The following is a 12,050-nucleotide window of genomic DNA, read 5'->3' as shown; positions in this document are numbered from 1 at the left end:
GAGGAAGGGGAGCTGGCCGGGCCGCCCACTGTGCGCCCCACCCCCACCCCTGCCCACCCCCGTCATAGGGTCCCTTCTTTTCAGGCTGACACTGGCACCGGTTGTCGGGTGTCACCTAGCGGCCACTCTGATCAGCCATCGTGATCGCGGAAATCCAGGTGACGTTGGGAGTTTAAGAGCTGACTCCCCGGGGCGGGGTGGGGGGTGGAGGGGGGGTGGAGGGCGGGGCGCGGTTCGGATCAGCGGCGGGGAGTAGAGCACGACCGGTCCCACTTCCTTCTTCCTGGGCCCGCAGCTCTGGGCCCCGCCCGAGGCAGCCCTCGCCTCTGGCGGCTCTCCGCTCACCCGCCCTGTTGTCTGCGGGAGGGGCCCCTCCTCCCGCTCCCTGCCTCCTCCCGGGACCATAGGCCTGTGCCCCTAGGTTTTTTTTTTTTTTTTTACCCTTGTGTTTGTCTGTGTTTTATCTTGTTTTGTAGGCTTACTGAATATCATCTCGGATAAAAATTTAAATCACAGAATGCCTCATATTATATAACAAGATGTAGCGTTTTATCCTATGCCGAGAACGATGCGTTTTTCTCTTCGGGTCCATTTTCCTGTCCTGGAAGAAATACGAAGTTGCCCATGATCCTTCCCCGATCATCTTCCAGATTCCTCGACTCGGAAACACTGTGAAGACGACGTATTCGATCGTATATCTCTGCGTGTGCACGTGGGCGCCCATACCTATTTCTTTTCGGCACCGGGCTCATATCTTTTGGCACCTAGGGGGGAAAAAAGAAGTAACCAAAAAGGGACAGAAAGATGTTCTGTCCTTTTACGCTCTCCTCCCCCAACCCCCCCAACTTTTGGGAACTCGTAGTCTGGCCTATGTCCCCAAGCAAGTTAAATCTTTTGTTAAAACTCCCAAGTGGTCCCCTGCCCCCAGGTGGGTGGCCGGCAGAGTTCACAGAGTTCACAGGCTTTGTTTTTGGCAGAGCCTGGACCATTGAAATCATTAACCTCAATCATTGCTAAAGCTGAGAACCACACGCTCCCCCCACCCATCCCCACCCACCCCCATCGCCCGCCTCCCGCGCCCTTTAAAAGCTCTCTATTTCTGCCCAGCCCTATGTTCGGGAACTTTGGGGGCTTGAGATGGGAAGGTCTACCTCATTTCCTCCTTTACCGGCCAAATAGACTCCCTCTTTTCTTCCTCCTCACACAGCTTGTCCTCGCTATTTGCCTCGTGGGCAATCGGCGGAGTTTTCGGTAACACCGAGACTTCTAAGTTGTGTCATCGGTCTTTTTTCTCTTTTTACTTTCTTTCCTCTTTCCTTTTTCTGTCTTTTTTTTTTTTTTTTTGAGACAGGATTCCTTTCACTCTGTCCTCTCCCAGCCAGGCCGCCTTAGCCTGATTGTAGCTCACGGCAAGCTTCAAATCCAGGGCTTAAGTGATCCTCTCTGCCTCAGCCTTCTGAGCCGCTGGGATTATAGGCAGATGCTGCCACACCAGGCATAATTTTTCTTTTTTTATATTTTGTTGGTAGAGACGAGGTCTCATCGTGTTACCCAGGCTGGTCTCCGGCTGCTGGGCTCAAGTCATGCTCCCGTCTCTGCCTCCCAAGTTGCTGGGGTCACAGGCATGAGCCACGGTGGCCAGCCAGGTTATTGAAAGGCGATCACTTTGCTATGCTGATACGAAACCCCAAATGTGCGAGTGTAAGGCACCAGACGGAGGGAGTCCCCGCACTACATTGTCACGGCCGTTGAGGGTGGCTCACGAAAAAGCTGGGATGGGGGTACACGGGAGTGATCAAGGGGATATATTCTAGTGGGATAGCGGAAATATAGAATGTCCTGAAAAACACGAAGTGTCAGAATGCCACAGCAGTCAGTAGCTCACAAACTTCCGTTCCATTGTGTCATGGCAGGCGGCTTACTTTTCTCCTCCTCCCTCGGGATGAGTAAAGCCTGACATAGAAAATGTCTACGTCTCATCCAAATCCGTCAAGACGATGGAAGGGGGAACTGGGAGAGGAATAAAGAAAAAACCAGGAAGAAGCAAATCCAGGGAGAAGGGGGACGAGGAGGAGCAGGAGGAAACTGCCTCCCCTGCCCCCGTGCTACCCAACGATACGTGAAGAATGGCCTCTTCCCTCACCTCCCACCCCGCAACTGTGCCTGGAGGTGTACCCTACGGCTACGGTCCTAAAAGAATGTATGACTACTTATAATAATGGAAGAAATGCGGTCTGATAGGTCTTTGTGCAGTGGGACACCTACCCGGCCAGGGCACTCACGGTGAATGGAGCTTGCAGGGCGGGCGGGAGGTTGCTCTGGGTGAGGCTGTGAGTTAGAGCGCCCCTCGTCCTGGGAAACGGGGTGCGGCCGGAAGGGCGGCCGCCCCCTCGCCCGTCACGCAACGCACGTTCGTGGGGAACCTGGTGCTAAACCATTCGTAGACGACCTGCTTCTGGGTCGGGGTTTCGTACGTAGCAGAGCAGCTCCCTGGCTGCGATCTATTGAAAGTCAGCCCTCGACACAAGGGTTTGTCCCGGCGGGCGGGTGCGCGCGCGCGCGCGCGCGCGTCCGGCCGGCCGGCGGCGGCCCCGCGGGGCGCGGGTCTCCCCGGGTCCGTCGGTCACCGCCTCCTCGGCCCCTCCCGTCGCTCCGGCCCTCCGCGCTGCCTCGGCCCCTCCCGCGCCAGGGCTACGGCGGGGTGTGGGGGGGGGTGCGCGCGCGGGCACGCGGTGTGTCGGTCGGGGGCGCCGGGGAAGGTGGAGGGGGCGGCCCTCCCCTCCCCTCCCCTCCAGGCCGCGCCCGGAGTCACGCCTCGGGGTGGACCCCGACTCCCACCACGCGGCCTCCTCCCCGCGCGACCCTTCGGGGCTCGTCCTCCGGGCTGGGATCGGGGTTCCCCGGAGGAGCGCGATGGTCGGTGGGTGGGGGAGACGGGGCGACCGAGGCGCCGGCGGGGGAGGGGCCGCGCCGGTCTGGCCGCCGCGGCCCTCTCCGTCGCCGCGGGGGTGGAAGCGGTGGCCCTCCGGTCGGGGGACCGGCCGGTCGCCCCCGCCCTTCTTTCCCCCGAGAGTCGGGGTCGACCAGGAGGCCGGCGGGCCCCCGTGAGGGTAGGACGGCGGGGACCCGCTGTCTCCGCGCTCGCGCCCCCGCCGGCGTCGCGCGCCGACGCCGCGGTACGCGGGGTCGACCAGATGTCCCCGTCACACTCAAGTCTCGGCGGGACCGCGGCCGGGGCCGGGCTCCTCGACGCTATGCCAGCGGTCACCGCCAGAGGGCTCCGTCCTCGCGGACTTCTCCACTCTTTTCTTTTCGTCTCCCTCCTCCCGCCCCGTCCCCGCCTCCCTCTCCCCCCCCCCGCTAGCTCGCTCCCTCGCTCCTTCTTCCTTGCTTCGCTTCCAACCCCCCCCCCGCCCCCTGATTTCCTCCGCACGCGCGCAGTTATCAGGCTCACGAACTCTCCCGGGGACCTGGCGTGACTTTCATCGCAAACCGCCCCCCCCAATCATGGTTTCACGTCACGCGGGGGATGTGCCGACACAGCAGGAGGCACACCTCACACGTGCGTGTGAACACGCAATCACCACGTTTATGAACTGGAAAGGGATCTGTCGGGTGTGACTTTGCGATCACTTCCCCTCCCCCCACCCCCCGCTGAGAATGAGTTTCCCCGGCCTCCTGTGGCCGCCTGGTAATCGCCTGCAGACGCCGTGGCCCGGGTCCGCCACAGGTTGCCCTCGGCTTCCCTTCGCGCAGTGCCCTGGGGTCCACCAGATGTCTCTGGCCAATTGGGGCCGTAGTGTGCCGTTGACGGTGTGGTCACTAGGTGTCGCTCCGGGCTCAGTATTCTTCCTTCTCGCTGTGACTTTGGTCTCTTTTGTTCAAAACTTCTTTCTTCCTTCCCCTTTTTCCCTGTTTCCATTCTCCCTTTTTCATCTCTTTCTCTCTTTTTGTTGCTTTTTTCGCGGCACATGGGTGATGTGTGTGTGTGTGTGTGTGTATGTGTGTGTGTGTGGAGGAAACGCGGCGTGAGGGAGAAGACACATCTCACACGTGCACGGGAACACCCGATCGTCACGCTTCTGAGTACCGACCGATGGATCTGGTACCGAATTTTTAATAGTTTTCTTCTATCTCTCTCTCTCTCCCTCCCTCTCTCTCTCTCTCCCCCCTCCCTCCCTCCCTCCCTCTCTCTCCCTCTCTCTCTCCTCCGTGTCTCTCTCCCCCCTCCCCCTCGCCCTCTTCTTCTGCCTCTCCCTCTCTCTCTCTCTCTCCCTCTCCCTCTCCTCCTCCTTCTCTTCCCTCCCTCCTTCCCTCTCTCTCTCTCTCTCTCTCTCCCCCCCATCCCTCTCCTCCTCCTACTCTTCCCTCCCTCTCTTTTTCTCTCTGTCACTCTCGCCCTCTCTCCCTCTCTCTCTCTCTCTCTCTCTTTCTTTTGTTTCTCTTTCCTCTTTTCTTTCTCACAGGGTCTCTTTGTGTTGCCCTCGCTAGTGTGGCGTGGCGTCAGTCTAGCTCACAGCAACCTCAAACTCCTCGACTTAAGCGATCCTTCTGCCTCAGCCTCCCGAATACCTGGGAATACCAGCACGTGCCACTGTGCCCGGCTAAGTTTGTTTCTATCTATTTTTAATTTTCCAGATAATTTATTTCTCTCTCTTTGTAGGGACGGGACGGGACGGGGAGGGGCTGGGCGAGGAGGGGGCGGTGTCTCGCTCTTGCTGAGGCTGGTCTCCAACTCCTGACCTTGAGCGATCCTCCCGCCTCGGCCTCCCAGAGTGCTAGGATTACAGGCGGGAGCCACTGCGCCCGGCCGTTTTTTCTATTTTCTATTTTTTTTATTTTTTAATTATGTAAGACTGACGGTGAGCACTGCCTGCCTGTGTTACTCCCTAGAGCTGACGGGTGAAGTTCCCAGCCTGTATCCCGGGGGGCCGTATGTCTCTTTATTACAAAAGCATCACTTGACTTGACTCCCTGCCACGCCCCCGCCCCCACCCCCGACCCACAACCAGGGACAACGGTGTGTACGTCCTCATCGACACATTATTTATGGCATTGGGGGAGGGGGCAGCAAAGGAAATACTGGTCCTGTAGAAGAAACATTCCCTCGCTCCACCGGTGGATCCAGTATGATCTTTATGTCCCAGAACTTGGTTCTGCTCTCCCTTTTAGTAGTAGGACGATGACCACTGCACTGGCACCAGCACCGCCCACACCAGCAGCGCCCCCGCCCCCCTACCGCCACACCACCACCACCATCACCGCCACCATAATTTTCCTATACCTTGTTCGGCTTGGGGGATTTTTTTTTTTGAGGCAGAGTCTCCCTCTGTTGCCCGGGCTAGACTGTGTTCCGTGGTGTCAGCCTAGCTCACCGCAACCTCAAACTCCTGGGCTTCAGTGATCCTACTGCCTCAGCCTCCCCAGTAGCTGGGAATACAGGCATGCGCCAGCATGCCCAGCTAATTTTATATGTGTGTGTGTGTGTGTGTGTGTGTGTGTGTGTGTGTGTGTCGGTGTATATACATATATATGTGTGGCCGTGTATATACATATACCGGAACGTGGCCCGACTGCAGTGACACCAGCTCCGTTAAGTCGTTCTGTGGGTAGGGAAAGAATTTAACCGGATAGGCCCCATCGATCGCTTATCTGTTCTGAGAGTTTTGTGGCAGCCGTTTCCTGCCCCTTTCTTTCCTCTCTCTGTCTCTCTCCCCCGCCCCCACTCCCACCCCCAAATTTTTTCTAAGAAGACATTTAGGATGTCAGATTCTGGCCACGTGCCCCCCGGGCACAGGGGACCAGCAAAGACAAAGGTCTTTGGTACCAAGTGTTCATTCCACGGTGACAGATATTGCCACGCTTCTACTGTCCGGGGCCTTGAGATCGTCAGTGGGTCAACTGTGAAACTCCCTGTACTCGACTTCCCTCTCGGGTAGGTCCCCGTCCCAACCCGCCGGCTCCTAGCACACACCCAGTGTCACTCTCTCCTCTCGGGGGATAAAGTTCCAGATGATCCGATCCGCTCCAAGGAGGAAGGGGAGCTGGCCGGGCCGCCCACTGTGCGCCCCACCCCCACCCCTGCCCACCACCGTCATAGGGTCCCTTCTTTTCAGGCTGACACTGGCACCGGTTGTCGGGTGTCACCTAGCGGCCACTCTGATCAGCCATCGTGATCGCGGAAAGCCAGGTGACGTTGGGAGTTTAAGAGCTGACTCCCCGGGGCGGGGTGGGGGGTGGAGGGGGGGTGGAGGGCGGGGCGTGGTTCGGATCAGCGGCGGGGAGTAGAGCACGACCGGTCCCACTCCCTTCTTCCTGGGCCCGCAGCTCTGGGCCCCGCCCGAGGCAGCCCTCGCCTCTGGCGGCTCTCCGCCCACCCGCCCTGTTGTCTGCGGGACGCGCCCCTCCTCCCGCTCCCTGCCTCCTCCCGGGACCATAGGCCTGTGCCCCTAGGTTTTTTTCTTTTTTTTTCACCCTTGTGTTTGTCTGTGTTTTATCTTGTTTTGTAGGCTTACTGAATATCATCTCGGATAAAAATTTAAATCACAGAATGCCTCATATTATATAACAAGATGTAGCGTTTTATCCTATGCCGAGAACGATGCGTTTTTCTCTTCGGGTCCATTTTCCTGTCCCGGAAGAAATACGAAGTTGCCCGTGATCCTTCCCCGATCATCTTCCAGATTCCTCGACTCGGAAACACTGTGAAGACGACGTATTCGATCGTATATCTCTGCGTGTGCACGTGGGCGCCCATACCTATTTCTTTTCGGCATCGGGCTCATATCTTTTGGCACCTAGGGGGGAAAAAAGAAGAAACCAAAAAAGGACAGAAAGATGTTCTGTCCTTTTACGCTCTCCTCCCCCAACCCCCCCAACTTTTGGGAACTCGTAGTCTGGCCTATGTCCCCAAGCAAGTTAAATCTTTTGTTAAAACTCCCAAGTGGTCCCCTGCCCCCAGGTGGGTGGCCGGCAGAGTTCACAGAGTTGACAGGCTTTGTTTTTGGCAGAGCCTGGACCATTGAAATCATTAACCTCAATCATTGCTAAAGCTGAGAACCACACGCTCCCCCCCACCCATCCCCACCCACCCCCATCGCCCGCCTCCCGCGCCCTTTAAAAGCTCTCTATTTCTGCCCAGCCCTATGTTCGGGAACTTTGGGGGCTTGAGATGGGAAGGTCTACCTCATTTCCTCCTTTACCGGCCAAATAGACTCCCTCTTTTCTTCCTCCTCACACAGCTTGTCCTCGCTATTTGCCTCGTGGGCAATCGGCGGAGTTTTCGGTAACACCGAGACTTCTAAGTTGTGTCATCGGTCTTCTTTCTCTTTTTACTTTCTTTCCTCTTTCCTTTTTCTGTCTTTTTTTTTTTTTTTTTTTTTTTTTGAGGCAGGATTCCTTTCACTCTGTCCTCTCCCAGCCAGGCCGCCTTAGCCTGATTGTAGCTCACGGCAAGCTTCAAATCCAGGGCTTAAGTGATCCTCTCTGCCTCAGCCTTCTGAGCCGCTGGGATTATAGGCAGATGCTGCCACACCAGGCATAATTTTTCTTTTTTTATATTTTGTTGGTAGAGACGAGGTCTCATCGTGTTACCCAGGCTGGTCTCCGGCTGCTGGGCTCAAGTCATGCTCCCGTCTCTGCCTCCCAAGTTGCTGGGGTCACAGGCATGAGCCACGGTGGCCAGCCAGGTTATTGAAAGGCGATCACTTTGCTATGCTGATACGAAACCCCAAATGTGCGAGTGTAAGGCACCAGACGGAGGGAGTCCCCGCACTACATTGTCACGGCCGTTGAGGGTGGCTCACGAAAAAGCTGGGATGGGGGTACACGGGAGTGATCAAGGGGATATATTCTAGTGGGATAGCGGAAATATAGAATGTCCTGAAAAACACGAAGTGTCAGAATGCCACAGCAGTCAGTAGCTCACAAACTTCCGTTCCATTGTGTCATGGCAGGCGGCTTACTTTTCTCCTCCTCCCTCGGGATGAGTAAAGCCTGACATAGAAAATGTCTACGTCTCATCCAAATCCGTCAAGACGATGGAAGGGGGAACTGGGAGAGGAATAAAGAAAAAACCAGGAAGAAGCAAATCCAGGGAGAAGGGGGACGAGGAGGAGCAGGAGGAAACTGCCTCCCCTGCCCCCGTGCTACCCAACGATACGTGAAGAATGGCCTCTTCCCTCACCTCCCACCCCGCAACTGTGCCTGGAGGTGTACCCTACGGCTACGGTCCTAAAAGAATGTATGACTACTTATAATAATGGAAGAAATGCGGTCTGATAGGTCTTTGTGCAGTGGGACACCTACCCGGCCAGGGCACTCACGGTGAATGGAGCTTGCAGGGCGGGCGGGAGGTTGCTCTGGGTGAGGCTGTGAGTTAGAGCGCCCCTCGTCTGGGAAACGGGGTGCGGCCGGAAGGGCGGCCCGCCCCCTCGCCCGTCACGCAACGCACGTTCGTGGGGAACCTGGTGCTAAACCATTCGTAGACGACCTGCTTCTGGGTCGGGGTTTCGTACGTAGCAGAGCAGCTCCCTGGCTGCGATCTATTGAAAGTCAGCCCTCGACACAAGGGTTTGTCCCGGCGGGCGGGTGCGCGCGCGCGCGCGCGCGCGTCCGGTCCGGCCGCGGCCGGCGGCCCCGCGGGGGCGCGGGTCTCCCCGGGTCCGTCGGTCACCGCCTCCTCGGCCCCCTCCCGTCGCTCCGCCCTCCGCGCTGCCTCGGCCCCTCCCGCGCCCAGGGCTACGGCGGGGTGTGGGGGGGGGTGCGCGCGCGGGCACGCGGTGTGTCGGTCGGGGGCGCCGGGGAAGGTGGAGGGGGGCGGCCCTCCCCTCCCCTCCCCTCCAGGCCGCGCCCGGAGTCACGCCTCGGGGTGGACCCCGACTCCCACCACGCGGCCTCCTCCCCGCGCGACCCTTCGGGGCTCGTCCTCCGGGCTGGGATCGGGGTTCCCCGGAGGAGCGCGATGGTCGGTGGGTGGGGGAGACGGGGCGACCGAGGCGCCGGCGGGGGAGGGGCCGCGCCGGTCTGGCCGCCGCGGCCCTCTCCGTCGCCGCGGGGGTGGAAGCGGTGGCCCTCCGGTCGGGGGACCGGCCGGTCGCCCCCCGCCCTTCTTTCCCCCGAGAGTCGGGGTCGACCAGGAGGCCGGCGGGCCCCCGTGAGGGTAGGACGGCGGGGACCCGCTGTCTCCGCGCTCGCGCCCCCGCCGGCGTCGCGCGCCGACGCCGCGGTACGCGGGGTCGACCAGATGTCCCCGTCACACTCAAGTCTCGGCGGGACCGCGGCCGGGGCCGGGCTCCTCGACGCTATGCCAGCGGTCACCGCCAGAGGGCTCCGTCCTCGCGGACTTCTCCACTCTTTTTCTTTTCGTCTCCCTCCTCCCGCCCCGTCCCCGCCCCCCCCTCCCCCCCCCCCCGCTAGCTCGCTCGCTCGCTCCTTCTTCCTTGCTTCGCTTCCAATCCCCCCCCGCCCCCTGTTTTCCTCCGCATCGCGCGCAGTTATCAGGCTCAGGAACTCTCCCGGGGACCTGGCGTGACTTTCATCGCAAACCGCCCCCCCCAATCATGGTTTCACGTCACGCGGGGGATGTGCCGACACAGCAGGAGGCACACCTCACACGTGCGTGTGAACACGCAATCACCACGTTTATGAAACTGAAAGGGATCTGTCGGGTGTGACTTTGCGATCACTTCCCCTCTCCCCACCCCCCGCTGAGAATGAGTTTCCCCGGCCTCCTGTGGCCGCCTGGTAATCGCCTGCAGACGCCGTGGCCCGGGTCCGCCACAGGTTGCCCTCGGCTTCCCTTCGCGCAGTGCCCTGGGGTCCACCAGATGTCTCTGGCCAATTGGGGCCATAGTGTGCCGTTGACGGTGTGGTCACTAGGTGTCGCTCCGGGCTCAGTATTCTTCCTTCTCGCTGTGACTTTGGTCTCTTTTGTTCAAAACTTCTTTCTTCCTTCCTCTTTTTCCCTGTTTCCATTCTCCCTTTTTCATCTCTTTCTCTCTTTTTGTTGCTTTTTTCGCGGCACATGGGTGATGTGTGTGTGTGTGTGTGTATGTGTGTGTGTGTGGAGGAAACGCGGCGTGAGGGAGAAGACACATCTCACACGTGCACGGGAACACCCGATCGTCACGCTTCTGAGTACCGACCGATGGATCTGGTACCGAATTTTTAATAGTTTTCTTCTATCTCTCTCTCTCTCCCTCCCTCTCTCTCTCTCTCCCCCCTCCCTCCCTCCCTCCCTCTCTATCCCTCCCTCTCTCTCCCTCTCTCTCTCCCCCGTGTCTCTCTCCCCCCCTCCCCCTCGCCCTCTTCTTCTGCCTCTCCCTCTCTCTCTCTCTCTCTCCCTCTCCCTCTCCTCCTCCTTCTCTTCCCTCCCTCCTTCCTCTCTCTCTCTCTCTCTCTCTCTCTCTCTCTCCCCCTATCCCTCACCTCCTCCTACTCTTCCCTCCCTCCCTTTTTCTCTCTGTCACTCTCGCCCTCTCTCCCTCTGTCTCTCTCTCTCTCTTTCTTTTGTTTCTCTTTCCTCTTTTCTTTCTCACAGGGTCTCTTTGTGTTGCCCTCGCTAGAGTGGCGTGGCGTCAGTCTAGCTCACAGCAACCTCAAACTCCTCGACTTAAGCGATCCTTCTGCCTCAGCCTCCCGAATACCTGGGAATACCAGCACGTGCCACTGTGCCCGGCTAAGTTTGTTTCTATCTATTTTTAATTTTCCAGATAATTTATTTCTCTCTCTTTGTAGGGACGGGACGGGACGGGGAGGGGCTGGGCGAGGAGGGGGCGGTGTCTCGCTCTTGCTGAGGCTGGTCTCCAACTCCTGACCTTGAGCGATCCTCCCGCCTCGGCCTCCCAGAGTGCTAGGATTACAGGCGGGAGCCACAGCGCCCGGCCGTTTTTTCTATTTTCTATTTTTTTTATTTTTTAATTATGTAAGACTGACGGTGAGCACTGCCTGCCTGTGTTACTCCCTAGAGCTGACGGGTGAAGTTCCCAGCCTGTATCCCGGGGGGCCGTATGTCTCTTTATTACAAAAGCATCACTTGACTTGACTCCTGCCCACGCCCCCGCCCCCACCCCCGACCCACAACCAGGGATAACGGTGTGTACGTCCTCATCGACACATTATTTATGGCATTGGGGAGGAGGGGCAGCAAAGGAAATACTGGTCCTGTAGAAGAAACATTCCCTCGCTCCACCGGTGGATCCAGTATGATCTTTATGTCCCAGAACTTGGTTCTGCTCTCCCTTTTAGTAGTGGGACGATGACCACTGCACTGGCACCAGCACCGCCCACACCAGCAGCGCCCCCGCCCCCCTACCGCCACACCACCACCACCATCACCGCCACCATAATTTTCCTATACCTTGTTCGGTTGGGGGATTTTTTTTTGAGGCAGAGTCTCCCTCTGTTGCCCGGGCTAGACTGAGTTCCGTGGTGTCAGCCTAGCTCACCGCAACCTCAAACTCCTGGGCTTCAGTGATCTACTGCCTCAGCCCTCCCCAGTAGCTGGGAATACAGGCATGCGCCAGCATGCCCAGCTAATTTTATATGTGTGTGTGTGTGTGTGTGTGTGTGTGTGTGTGTGTGTGTGTGTCGGTGTATATACATATATATGTGTGGCCGTGTATATACATATACCGGAACGTGGCCCGACTGCAGTGACACCAGCTACGTTAAGTCGTTCTGTGGGTAGGGAAAGAATTTAACCGGATAGGCCCCATCGATCGCTCATCTGTTCTGATAGTTTTGTGGCAGCCGTTTCCTGCCCCTTTCTTTCCTCTCTCTGTCTCTCTCCCCCGCCCCCACTCCCACCCCCAAATTTTTTCTAAGAAGACATTTAGGATGTCAGATTCTGGCCACGTGCCCCCCTGGGCACAGGGGACCAGCAAAGACAAAGGTCTTTGGTACCAAGTGTTCATTCCACGGTGACAGATATTGCCACGCTTCTACTGTCCGGGCCTTGAGATCGTCAGTGGGTCAACTGTGAAACTCCCTGTACTCGACTTCCCTCTCGGGTAGGTCCCCCGTCCCAACCCGCCGGCTCCTAGCACACA

General features: G+C 58.3%; 2 pseudogenes; both read right to left on the bottom strand.

Moving 5' to 3' along the window:
- Positions 1–3,516: 3,516 nt before the first annotated feature.
- LOC123629640 lies at positions 3,517–3,608 on the bottom strand (annotated as a pseudogene).
- A 5,961-nt stretch (positions 3,609–9,569) lies between these two features.
- Positions 9,570–9,661, bottom strand: LOC123629642 (annotated as a pseudogene).
- Between the last annotated feature and the right edge of the window lie 2,389 nt (positions 9,662–12,050).

The sequence above is a fragment of the Lemur catta genome, unplaced genomic scaffold, assembly GCF_020740605.2.
Source record: "Lemur catta isolate mLemCat1 unplaced genomic scaffold, mLemCat1.pri scaffold_188_ctg1, whole genome shotgun sequence".
NCBI classification, from domain to species: domain Eukaryota; kingdom Metazoa; phylum Chordata; class Mammalia; order Primates; family Lemuridae; genus Lemur; species Lemur catta.
The sequence above is the reverse complement of the archived record's forward strand: the minus strand, read 5'-3'. Positions and strand labels throughout refer to the sequence as shown.